The sequence below is a fragment of the Phasianus colchicus genome, chromosome 14 (assembly GCF_987193195.1).
Source record: "Phasianus colchicus chromosome 14, bPhaCol1.hap1.1, whole genome shotgun sequence".
Lineage (NCBI taxonomy): Eukaryota > Metazoa > Chordata > Aves > Galliformes > Phasianidae > Phasianus > Phasianus colchicus.
The window spans coordinates 13706169-13719515 of record NC_143449.1 but is presented as its reverse complement, the minus strand read 5'-3'; the positions used below and the strand labels follow the sequence as shown (position 1 = coordinate 13719515).

Here is a 13347-nt window from a genome sequence, read left to right as displayed (position 1 = left end):
CAATTTCTCTGACTCTCCTAAAGCCAACAAAAGAGGCCACGACAGCCAAAGATCAGCCCATAGCCAGTATTAAGTGTCAGCCCTTTTCTGATCTTCCTTTTTACATAGACTCGAATCCTTAACAAGGCTCTGTAACAGTAACATAGTGCAGCCCTGATCATAAGGAACAAAAAGGAAGTCCAAATCATAAAACTAACTAGGACAGAGGTGGTCTTATTTTTTCAAAGTTTTCTATAGTAAACTTCAAGTCTGAAAGATGCATTTTCATCCCCACATACTTGGCCAGAACATGCAACTCTGCTCAAGACAGTCCAAGGGGCCTGGAGGAGGCCTTGAACCCTCTCTGTCCCCCCAGAGTGTGATCTCAGCCATGCTGGGAGCTGAACCGCTCAGTGGTCACTAGCACTTCAGCAGCCCCTCTAGAGGGCACTTTCCAGCCTTCTGTCATGTGCCTGCAGAGCAGGCTGCTGCTTGCTGCTACAGAGGGGACCACACCTTGCCACCAAACCAAGCAAGCAACCAGCAGCCAACGACCAGCCTGAAGACATCTCTCACTGAAGAACCACCCATTAGAAATCAGCTAATAATCAGTCACCATTGACATACTCCACAGACTCCAGAAGCTTCTAGAGCTTCTGGAAGAAATCAAAAGCAGCAGTGCAGAAAAAGAAAGTCAAGTAGATAAAACAAAGGAATGGCATTGAATAAGAATGTTATGAGAGCTGGTAGCTGGTAAACCCAAACGTCTGATGAGTTCACTGGGTATACACCTTGACACAATATCAGGAAAGTACTGAAGTAAGTGCAATGCTTTGTCCTGACATTTGGAGGTTCAGCTGTTCCTGAGCATACATTGTTGGTCAGTAATGACATTCAATAACACAAAGAATTTCTCTTCTGGTAATTCATTGTGTCTCTTGAACTGATTAAGCTCTAAGCAGTGCCTGGAAATGCTAGATGTGAACCACATGAAGAGCCATCTCCTTTTGTGTGCCTTGACTTCTTGCCAGTTTTGGTCTACTTCTTTGATGAGAAATGAATTCCTCTTTGCCTGTTAGAGACCCCTCATAATTTTCTTCTTACTCTACCCGTGAGCTTATTGCCACTTAAACATCTTGTTACTAACTGACAGGACCAAATAAACCTATGACTGCAGGATAAATGTGGGCCTTCAAGAGGTCTAAGCTTTGCTGGATAAAGCTGTGCTGCAGCTACATCTGCTTCTGAGAAAAGGTTCAAATATTAGGTTTTCTGAGAGTCCTGAGACAACGGCTTCTCATCTGTGCAGGCATTCCAGTCACTCAAGGACCTGAATGGTGCTGTGTTTGCTCCTGATAGATGAGCTTTATTGTCAGGTGTCACTAGCGTTTGAATCTGGAACACCTCATGCTATCCACTGTTGATCTGACGGATGAATAAGATGGTGAACAGTATTAGTTCACATGGGACTTGACATATGAGAGCTTTCAGTATTAAAAATAGCTGCCCATCTCAGACCTGTGAGATATAAAAGGAAAGAAATGAGTGAAGACAAGATAAAGTCACCCTAATGATTCCTGCCATGTTGGGCGGCTTGGTCAATTATACTTTACGATTGACCGATAAGACAGGAGGCTGAAATATTTTTCCTACACACTATCAATGCTTTGTGATCTCTATATTATATTTTAAAAGAAATTGTTTTTTTAGAAATGATTTCTGTTAGGTTTTGAATCCCTCCCAAAACATTCACAGTCAGGATTCACCAAAATCATCCTAGAAGACTGTTCTCTGCCAGGCAGCTATTCCTTCTTCCAGGCAGAGCTACTTCTGTATAGCTCCCATATTCAGCCTTTACTAGGGATTCAACAAGCATTTGCTAAATGCTGATCTCAAAATCACTGTGTAAGAAGGTACCATTACACTTTGAAAGACTTACTACGCTTGTAAATTTTTCTGCAGATATATTTCTGTATAAAAATACAGAGGAAATAAATTGTTTATTTTATCTTCAGCATAATAGTCTGAAAAGAAAATGAGAATGTATAGGGTACTAACAGCAAGGCAACCAACATACTCTCAAGTAATGAAGTTAAGAAAGAGAACTAATCTTCAATGTAAATGTTAATTCTAAACAGCTTTTACTAAATAGTGCTGTTATTTTTCAACATACATTGATACAGAAGGTATGCCTATAAAAATAATTAGGAAAAAATCATACATTTTACACTTCCATGAAAGAAGTCTTAATCATTTAGTATGTGACTCAAGGCCCAACAAAAGTTAATGAAAATCTTTTGGTGGATTTTCAATGAGGTTTTGTTCTGAAATCTCAGCTCCTGTAAATTCCAGCCCCAAGCAAAAGTACATGGAGTAAGGACTTAAGATTTAATTGGGATGATTTGTATTTCTTTCAAGGATACATTCAGAAAAATCATCTGGGTAAAGAATGTGCCTAAGATTTTATCTATAGTATTCCACCAATTTAATCACTCACCTGCCTGCCATATTTGAAACAAGAAAATATTTTGTCAAATAACTCTCTCAAACTGCAGCAGAAGTTTTATCACAGGTTTGAAAAGTAAAGCTGCTGTTAAAATCTAGTCTTGCTACCACATAAATCTACCAACATTATTGAGGTTGTCCTTCCAATGCGTTTCAGCATGTTTTGCTAGACTTATGATGAATACGCATCAGTGAAAAAACAGATTAGATTGAATGCAAGGTATGACAAATACATTCTCTCTGGCTTTGCTTTGACTGGCTTACACTATAATGAAAATGTACTTTTGTGTATGTATATAGATAAATAGGTATCAGTTACCTACTGTTAACCGAAAATATTTTAAATAAAATATACCAAAAAATGTATTTCAACATTATCAAAAGTGGGTAGAATAAATATATTAATACTTGTGTGGCTCTTTTTTACATTTCATTTAAGAAATATAAAAAGACTTCAATTTCCCAGAGTAAGCTCTGTTGAAAATTTGCATATACTCCAGGAAGAACATGCCTTTCTTCAACATATTGCAGACTTCTTCAATGTTTTGAAATACAAGCAGATAAGATAACTTTATTCCAGAGATGCAGCACATAAAGCTAATGAGAACACAGGCATATTTGGAGAAATTTTGTTCCTTCAGGACTAAACAAAAGGGGTAAATGTGTAAATCCCATAGCTCCAGTTTGTAGCTTTCCTCTTGGGAAAACAGTATCTGAGATGAAAAAAAAATCTCCTCCTTTTTCAAAATACAAACCACATTTGGGTTGAACATATGGTCACTAAATTCAGTGGAAACAACCCATTGATTTCAATCAGAATTGGATCAGTTTTGAGTTCTCAAACTTACTAGTAGATCTGAGCATAAATGTGGCATCTCTTGGCATAGGATCATGGATTTAGACATGTCTGCCAAATCTCAGACTCCCAACTGGATATGCAATCTTCAAAGCACATTTAGAAGTATACAACTTCCGGGTTGATGTTTTCATTAAAAAGTAGCTACATGATCTATACTGTAGCATATGGAAATAAGTCATACTTGGATGTCAGCAATATGCTTCTTCAACATTAGCTTTTAGGTTTGCATAATCAAAATTCTAATTTCATAAAGATTGTTCAGAACTATTCTAGCAGTTCTTTAGTTATCAGCCTCAGTGACATGAAGTCAGTAACTATGAATATGCCTGAAGTACCATGTTCTTACTTTACATACTTTGAAAAATAATATTTACACTTGCTTGATCGCTTCTCCCTCTTTCTCCTTTGAAAAGATTTCACTGTTGGCAAAATACTAGGAAACTGCGTATGTGTTGAAGGGGCAAAATGAAATTGAGGAGGAAGAATTGATTATCCTGAGAATTAAACATTAGATCACAGAAACAGCAAGGAACAAAATCAGAATCTCTTCTGTGTTGGATAACTCTGTTCTTATGAAAAGAAATATTTATTTAGAAGGCTATTTCATTGTGGTAAACATATGAAAGTGCAGAAACCTAGCATGGACCTTTTTGCCCTTCAAGGAGGGTAAAATATTTGCACTGATTAAAAATAAATATAACAATCCCATTTCCTGTTGTGAAAATAAAGTAGTTAATATTACTAGAGATTCTTTTTGTTATATTGTGAATATTCTCTTCACTATATTCAATTTGAGTACAAGTTGCACTATTTGAGATCCTTTGAATAATTCAGATGCATTCATTTAATCTTGATTAGTGGATCAGGTTCCTCAAAAAGTGAGTATTTATTTTATTTGATGACATGTAGCATTAATAATGTATTACCTTTCTCACAAGCTACTTTCTAAAGAAAGCAATAAAAATATGCAGCGAGACAAGATTTCTGAATAGAGATTAAGGAACCATGAAGCCACTTAAGCTGTCATTTTGAAAATAGCCTATTATAACTGCTATTTCTCAGGGAGGAAAAATACAATCTTGATAATGCAGAAGGGTGAGTAACCTGTGTTGAACAGGTGGTTGCAATGCCAGAAAAAAGCAGCACTGACTTCCATACTGCACAAGACAAAGAGGCAGTAGTATTCTATGTCTTCACTGCGATGAGTACGTATTTGGAGAACAATTTTGAGTACTTTTATGAAATATCTCTGGATTCTCAAAAACTGTGTGAAAATTGCAGTGGGCAAAGGCCAAAGACAATCTCTAGGACCACTAGTAATATTAGTTAGGGCAAATGAAAAATAAATCAAAGCTGAAATGTCTGAAGACCTTAAAGCTCGCATTCAAAGGAGAAAAAGTGTTAAAACATATATATATATATATGCTTATGTAGAAACTCTTTTGAAGAGATCCCATATGTCTACAGACATACTAAAAGTGGCTCTTGAGAAACATGATCAGTCCCAGTGAGCTGTGAGCATTGTTAATTGACCAGATGTCCCTGTCTGCCTGCCCAAGCACATGAGAAGTGCCCTACCTGGGGAGACCAGAAGTGTGTCTGGATCTGTGATCACTTCATGGAACAAGATCATTGAATCCAAAGGCAAACTCTGGAAGATTAGGAAAACTCCATTATATTTTCTAGGTTCATTTCTGTCATCACAGGTAAATTGCTCTAAAATACAATACAGAGAAAAAACTGAGAGAACTTGGAAAAAGACGTTAACAAAGTCATAGTTCAAGGAGTATGTTTCAGGATTTTTAAAATGTGATACAAAGACTAAAGCTGAGGAGAAAATGTAGAGTAAATGATGTAGAAATACCAAATAAATAGAACAACCCACAATTTCTATTTACACTACTATACGTAATCGTGTGCAACTGAAATAACCATTTACTGCTTGCCAACATCCATGCTGCTCATTACCTGTGCACATTCCTAATGTTTAAATGTACTTCTGAGGTCACCAGTCTTGAAGAATTCTACTAAAGATGCTTATTTGTCACAGTCTGAAATCACCATTGTACCTGCCTCAAACTTTCTGGCTGTATAAGTTTTTCATAAATTTCTACCAATGGCGTTATTGAAGTTGCTATTACTTTGTTTCCAACTACAGCCACCCATGATCTTTTAGAATATTTCAGGAAATTTCCTGACTTGAAGGCCTTTCTAGAAAGCAGAAAGTTGACAAACCTGGAAAACAAATCCCAATTCTAGCCTTCTAAGCATGTCAGGCAGACTAAGCCAGCTGCTATTAAGTTATAGACATGTGGCAACTTATTCCTGAAGACAGGGAGAGCACACAGTGTCGGCAAAGTCCAGCATACAATGAATTTAAAATGAGGAATAAATTGTCAAAACCAGTGGTGCAGGTTGGAGAAAACTTGTGAAACCTAAGTGAGAATGAGGTTGAAATATGCATAGGACTTACTGAATACTGAAAGAATTTACTGGAAAATAGGTTTTATCACTTTTCCTTTTAGAAATGGCACTGCCAGGCTTGTGTGATTGTACAGTGTGGTTGATCAAGTTGCAGGAGTTTTCCAAGTAAAAGAGAGACCCAGGGATGTCACCAAGGTCAGTCCAGTATGTCCTTCACACTGAAGTGCTAGTTCCCTGCATATAGCCTTCCTTCATGTGACCAGCCAACGCCAAGGACAAGCTGACATAATTGTTTCTTGGTTTGTTGCAGTTAGAGGCTATTCAGATATAAGCACTTAAATAGGTGAACACACACACACACACACACACACACACACACACACACACACACACACCAACACTACCAAGACAGCTTTTCCCAGTTCATAAGAATTTTCTCATGAAGAGACAAATCTATCAATTTTTCTGTATTGTGGCAGTGCTCCTTGCAGCATCCTTTTGCTGTTGATGTTTCTCCTGCATAAAGGGAAACATTATTTAATGTTTTCATTTGGTTTCTCTATGGTACAGGTGCACATGCCTAAGCACAGTTGGCTCCCTGTTAGCTTTCCGAAAGACTTGTCACAGAAAAGAAAGTGACGTGCCAATGCAGCATTTAGCAAAAGTGTGAAGAAAGGGAAGTGAAAACCCAGCAATTGTTCTTACCTTCTTAAATAGATTCTGTTTTGCACTATAGGAGCACGCTTCTCTGCATGGCTGGCTCATGTGCTAGTTAAGCAAAACTTGTCACAGGAAACAAAAATATTTGCCAACTTGGCTTTAATGCAAAACCTATTCTTTGTTCTTTTGCATACATCAAATGTCAGCCTCTCTATACCCCTCTGACAGGAAGCTGGCATGAAAGACAAAACACAACCAGGTGCATCCTGGCAAGCAAAAACTATTCTGAAGAGCTTAGTAGCCCTGCTTGGTGGGAGAAGAGGGGGGCTGAATTTGTTTTATTTGCCACCGATCAGTCATTCCAATTGTCATACTTAGAATATGGAGTACAACTTTTATGTAAATACTAGACCTCAGAAACATCTGATTTTAGTAATATAAAAGACATTTCATCTTAATTTTCTAACTTTCTTCCTTCATCAACTGAGTACACAGAGATTCTGAAATTCCAGAGTTGAAGGAATTATCCTTGCAGGTACATTTTTCCCAAAATCCACCTTAGAAATCTATTAAACAAAACACATCCCTACAGTCAGGGGTGATGTGTCTGTCTCAGTTATTATGCCTAATTATAAATATTATGAAAAATACATTTTTCCTGTACGTAGTAGGCAAATGCATATATTTGTGTCTTTGTTTCTATTTAACCCATTGCCTAGATTTACTTTTGTTGTAATTACTGTCATGTACTCTCTTTACTAACATCAGGCGTTCTTCGTACAGGAAGCATTATTAACATTACTGAATTTTCATTACATTTCATGTATCTTAGGAAACGTTATATGCAAATTCACCCAAATTTCACAGAATAAATCTTCAATATTAGCATTTTTCTTGGTCTTTTCTGCATATTTTAGTAGCATATTTTGAAGGAATTTCAGACAAGTACTTCCAAAACAACAATAGGCTTAAATAACTGCCTTTTGTAGACTGAAATGACAGCTTTTATATAGGAAAATTTGATCTTTTCTGTAATATTCAGTTGTATTATATTAACAAAAATACATTTGTAATTCAATAGGATGAAATCTGATAAAAAGCATTTAAAAAATCCTAGTAGATCGATTGTGTGTAACCATTGCAAGAGAGCAAATTCAAGTAACAAAAAGGCTTTGTAAACACATTTTGCTGTGCAATTATTTTTTTTTTTAATATGGGTATAATTGCATGATACATTATTTGAAGCACGTAAACAGCAAATATGACCCTTTATATTATTTTTCTGCCTTTAAAATACTTGTTTAGAATTTCATACACTTGTTTTCTTTGCCAGTTTCTGCAGCATAGTTTTTATGAGCCAATCAGTTCAGACCGTCTAATCTTTTTAGATGCCAAGGTCTTGTATTGTTTCCTATGTTACCAGGCAAGCAGAGTGCTAAATGTCTCTGCTGCAATTAAAAACAAACAACTTGTATCTGCCAAGACAAGCAGCTTTGACTTTGTGCACACCTACATAATATAATGTCGGATTATAAATAGTAATCAGTGAGATGCTCAGTGATGGCATCTGACCCATATACATAGAAGAAAACTTCAAAAGCAAATAAAATAAAATTGAGAGTGTGTTTATCTGTGTGTCGATCAGTTACATACCTTTATTTTCTCATTTAACTTTAACATTCACATTTCAATGGTCCATATTCCATTAGAATAACTGGAAAGGCCTTGCTCTTGCACAGCAATGGGAAGAGATACTTTGTATTCACTAGAAATGAATCTGTAGGCCTACCTGGTGCAAAGGTCCCAATAGGCCTAAACACATTCTAATTGTGTCAGGGTCTAACGATGCTAATTCTGTTGAAGTTAACAGATATTTTTGTACAGATCGGTGGATCCTAGAATATTTGTTAGCTGGAAAAATTGACCAGATTATTTACTTGCCTCTTTCTTTACAGTGTTTCTCCTATTCAAAATAATCACCTTTTTTTCCTACCCACTTACAATCACTTCGTTTTTTTTCAGTCTGATTTTAACTTTTCTGTTTGATTATCTTCCAGAGAACTATACAACGGTTTATTTAATTCCCTACGTCTGTACAATGAAGTTTGTTCTACACAGCAGAGAAGCAGAAATTGTATTTATAGAACAGCTGAAATTCAAAAAATGTAGGCAAGCTTTTGGGCACAGTCTTACCATCTCCCATAACTAAACAACAGCTCCAAGCTAAATACAGGTTAAGAACAATTTATCTTAGTTTAAACTAATTATGTTAATCAGCTATTTTACTACATATGTAACAGCTGCAGTAGCAATGAATAACTTCATTTTGGCGCCGTACAAAATGTATTTTTGATTGCACATCCTACTCATCTGCTCTAGAGCACATCACTACTGATGGCTTTAAGCTATGGGTTGAAGTCTAGTACAGTGCTTCAAGACATCTCATTTGTGTCTCTTTCATAGGTGTATATATTTTTGCTTACAGAGACAACTCCTATGAGAGAATAAATGTTTAAGAAGAGGCTGCGTCAATGTCATAAACAAAAGTTATCCGAAAAGCCTGCACCTTCAGATTTAAACTTCTGAAAAAAATAATTACTTAGACCTAAGTACGAAGACAAATTTCAGATAAGAAACACACTTGCTATTAGAACTTCTGCTTTAAGCCTGAAATTAAGCACCATCAAAATACCTTTATATCACTAAAATAATAATAAAAATAAGGAAATATACCACGGGTCTCATTGCAGTTATCATTTATTTTCATGCTGGATTGTGAATGCAAGGACCAAAGAAAAGGATTACATCTTAGAAAAATACCTGTTATTTGCAAGTAGAGTTACACATACCTTCGGAAAGTTTGATTTTCACCACCACACAAAGGAGGAGAGCTGCTTTTTGTTCACTGTAGAAACTAGCTTCTTGCTCATTTTCTTCTTTGACTTATCCATTCTAAGGAGGAGCTAGCTGCTATTCAATCCAACTGCAGCTCAATTCTTATGTCACACCTGAAAGAAACTTGAAGAAAAGGCAGAGAAAGTGCTAAATGATCACATAGGCAGCACATCTCCAATATTGCCTACTACTGGTAAACCCATGTTCTTCTTTAAATAAATCCCTTTCTACATTCTAACAAGCAATTACCTTGCTGGAAGACTTCCTAGCAGGAAGCCTTGGAGTCTGTCTTAAAGGCTTTTGAACGCTGTATCAGCTGCTTGAACACTGTATTGCTGCTTGAAAACACTGCACGTATAGAGTTACCCAACAGATATCTGGGATTCAGTTATTTCCAGCACGGCCAGAGAAGCGTACCATGTATTCTTCTGTGCTCACAGGAAGGGATGCAAACAGATGATTCTCAGGGAACATTACTTCTGCAATCCTGCTGCAGTTTTGCAACACACCAGTGCTAAAATTATGCAAATCTTCAGATACTGCTTACTTTTGTCTTGCTCTATTATTCTTAAAACTGGCTTATAATAGCTCTGTGAAATTCGAGTTTCATTGCTTCCTGAGTTTGCCCTTCCGAACCACTACTGCTTGAGAATTTATGATCCAAACCAGGGGTGCCTTCTATCTAATATGGTGTGGGTTTGTTTTTTTTTTTATTGTTGTTGTTGCTTGTTTTCGTTGGGTTTAATTTGTAGGCTGAGCATGTTCTTTTCTTGAAAGAGGTTCAGCAGACAGACAAGAAATCTGTGCTTCCAAAGTCATAATTGCGTCAAAGAAAAAGATACTACTGCCTTGATGTCAAGAGAAGTTCTCTTTTTAAATATTAAATAATACAGAAAATGCATGAAACATTTTTTCCTTAATTTCTCATTTGACTGCTAGTTGACTGTCATTTACCTGGACCTGAGCAAGGCCTACCTGGACCTGAGCAAGGCCTTTGACATGGTCCCCCATCACATCCTCATCTCCAAACTGGAGGGAAGTGGATTTGATGGGTGGACAACTAGATGGATAAGCAATTGGTTGAAAGGCCGCAGACAGAGGGTGGTGGTCAATGGCTCTATGTCCAGGTGGAGGCCGGTAACGAGCGGTGTCCCTCAAGGGTCTGTCTTGGGACCGGTGCTCTTTAACATCTTTATTAATGACATCGATGAGGGAATGGAGTGCACCCTCAGCAAGTTTGCTGATGACACCAAGCTGAGTGGTGCAGTCGATACGGTGGAGGGAATGGAGGCCATTCAGAGGGACCTTGACAGGCTGGAAAGCTGGGCTCGGGTGAACCTAATGAGGTTCAATAAGGCAAAGTGCAAGGTTTTGCACTTGGGCCGGAAGAACCCCAGGCACCTGTACAGGCTGGGGGGAGTTGTCCTTGAGAGCAGCTCGGCAGAGAAAGACCTAGGGGTCCTGATAGATGAGAAACTTAACATGAGCCAGCAGTGCGCTCTGGCAGCCCGGAAAGCAAATGGGATCCTGGGCTCCATCAGGAGAGGGGTGGTCAGCAGGGATAGGGAGGTGATTGTCCCTCTCTACTCTGCTCTTGTGAGGCCCCATCTGGAGTACTGTGTTCAGGTGTGGAGCCCTCAGTACAAAAAAGACATGGAGATTTTGGAAAGGGTCCAGAGGAGGGCCACGAAGATGATCAGGGGGCTGGAGCACCTCCCCTATGAGGACAGGCTGAGGGAGTTGGGTTTGTTCAGCCTGGAGAAGAGAAGGTTGCGGGGCGACCTCATTGCAGCCTTTCAATATCTGAAGGGAACTTACTCCCAGGAGGGGAGTAAACTCTTCATAAGGGCTGATAATAGCAGGACACGGGGAAATGGTTTTAAGTTAAAAGAGGGAAGATTTAGGTTGGATGTTAGGGGGAAGTTTTTTACTAGGAGGGTGGTTAGGTCCTGGAACAGGCTGCCCAGGGATGTTGTGGATGCCCCGTCCTTGGAGGTGTTCAAGACCAGGTTGGACGAGGCTCTGGGCAACCTGATCTAGTAAAGGTGTATGTTTGGTGGCCCTGCTAGGCAGGGGGGTTGGAACTACATGATCCTTGAGGTCCCCTCCAACCCAGGTCATTCTGTGATTCTGTGATTAGATGACAAGTATAGTGAGAGGCTCATCCCTTTACCTCAACAACAACATACTAATCAAGTTCTCTCAATCAAAAATAGCTCATTTTCTCATGTTCTAACAATACAAAACCTATAAACATTTCAAACTCCAGCTTGTAATGATTTTCAATAAATAAGCATACGGGAGGCATAGTAGAAGATGGGAGGTTTGTACAAAAAGAAGCAACCGAGAAGCATAAAATATATCTGATAGTAGAAAGCTAGACTGCTATACACACTGAATTGTGAATGTTTCCACCACCTATCAAAAGCCTGCTGCTCACTTCTGTGAAGCAACTGCAAGGTAATCAACTTTTCCTTCTTCACAGTCCGGGGGTTTACAAATAAATGAGTTATGGGAAGCAGGGAATGAAGGAAGCATAGGTAGAGGAATATTTAAAAAATAAAAAATTAAATATGTGTTTCAGAAACTCAAAGAAGACAATGCAAAAGAGAAAACTGCTTTTGTGCATCTAGTTTATTAATAAACATTGTAATTAACAAGACAACATGCTGTACAGAAACCTGAAATAGAACTACTGTAAATTTACTGGACTTTAAAAGCTGCTGGACAATGATATATGGTGTCCAACTGCACAATTTGTAAAGCATGGTTAGGGCTGCTTCAATACACAGACATATACTGCTCACTCTCAGATCCTGGAGTATGCCATAGAGCAGGGATATTTCCCAGAAATACAAACCCAGATATTTACAAGAAATTGTCAGTCTCTTTTCTTCACTAGGGATAACATGTTATACACAATTTTCCTACATATACCAAATAAAATCTTTGCCTTCAACTTTGCTCTGTGTCTGCACAAACCGATCCCTCCCTTCTTACTGATCTAATTAAATAATGGCAGTAAGCTGCACTGTAATCATGTAATAAATGATTATTAAATAAGGAGTAGCTTCAAAGCTGCGAAAGCAAAACTTGAGTTAGAATTGTTAAGAATAAAATCAAGTGTAAATGATCAAACTTTCTGAAACTTTATAAGCTTGAATTTAACAACCTTGCGGTAATCAACCATTAAGGACTTAATTATTTAAGTCAACCGTCTCACTTAACCATGCCAGAAGCAGGCATAACAATGATAATTTGAGGCTGAAGTGGTTCCTCACTAGATTAGAACTTGCCCAGAACACAACAGAGCAATGTATCACTTCTCCCAGGGGGAAAAAAAAAATACACAAAAACTGAAAACCCACATATCTACACACACAGGGTACATAAATACCTGATACAAAGTGGCTAGAGCCTTCATCCCTGTGCCAGACAAAAAAAAGACCTAACTGTATTCAGAACCACATAACTAACTTTTTCTCAACCAAGCTATCACACTAACATTCTTAAGCCCTCAGGTCCTATTAGCATGGGCTCATTGCCATGATAATTAGCTAAATGACCTGCATCTGAGTAGCTCATAACCCTGAGAGAGCAGGTGCTCTGTAGCTTCTGTTTGGCCAAGCAGACAGGGCCTAGAACTAGCTTTTTTTTTTTTTTTTTTTTTTGATTTTTTTACACTTGATTATTTTACATCATCAAAAAGCTTTCTTTCTGATGCTATCACTTATATTCTCAATGCAGTAGTTGGAAGTGCAACAAGCATGTACTGAGCTTGGGAAAAAAAAAAAAATCTAGGCTAGACTGTGTGACACATTACTTTGAAGGCAAAGGTTTTCCTTTACTGTTACACTGTATGAAACAAATCTAATCATGTAACTACCATTTTACTGTATATTGTATATAGGATTGTTTTCTTCACAAATTCACACAAGTAAGATAAAATAAGTTAAGTGACTAAAAAAATTACACAAAAATATACAGCCTATGCACTAGATAAATTACTTATATATATGGCAAGA

At 37.8% G+C, this 13347-nt stretch overlaps 1 long non-coding RNA gene across 1 annotated transcript; it reads right to left on the bottom strand.

Moving 5' to 3' along the window:
* Positions 1-624: 624 nt before the first annotated feature.
* On the bottom strand, positions 625-12971 carry LOC149916028 (uncharacterized). The gene is made up of 4 exons (XR_016471109.1): positions 12720-12971; positions 9277-9445; positions 4922-4994; positions 625-1497 (listed from the first exon to the last, which is right to left on the bottom strand). It is a non-coding gene; the product is annotated as an uncharacterized LOC149916028 (long non-coding RNA).
* Between the last annotated feature and the right edge of the window lie 376 nt (positions 12972-13347).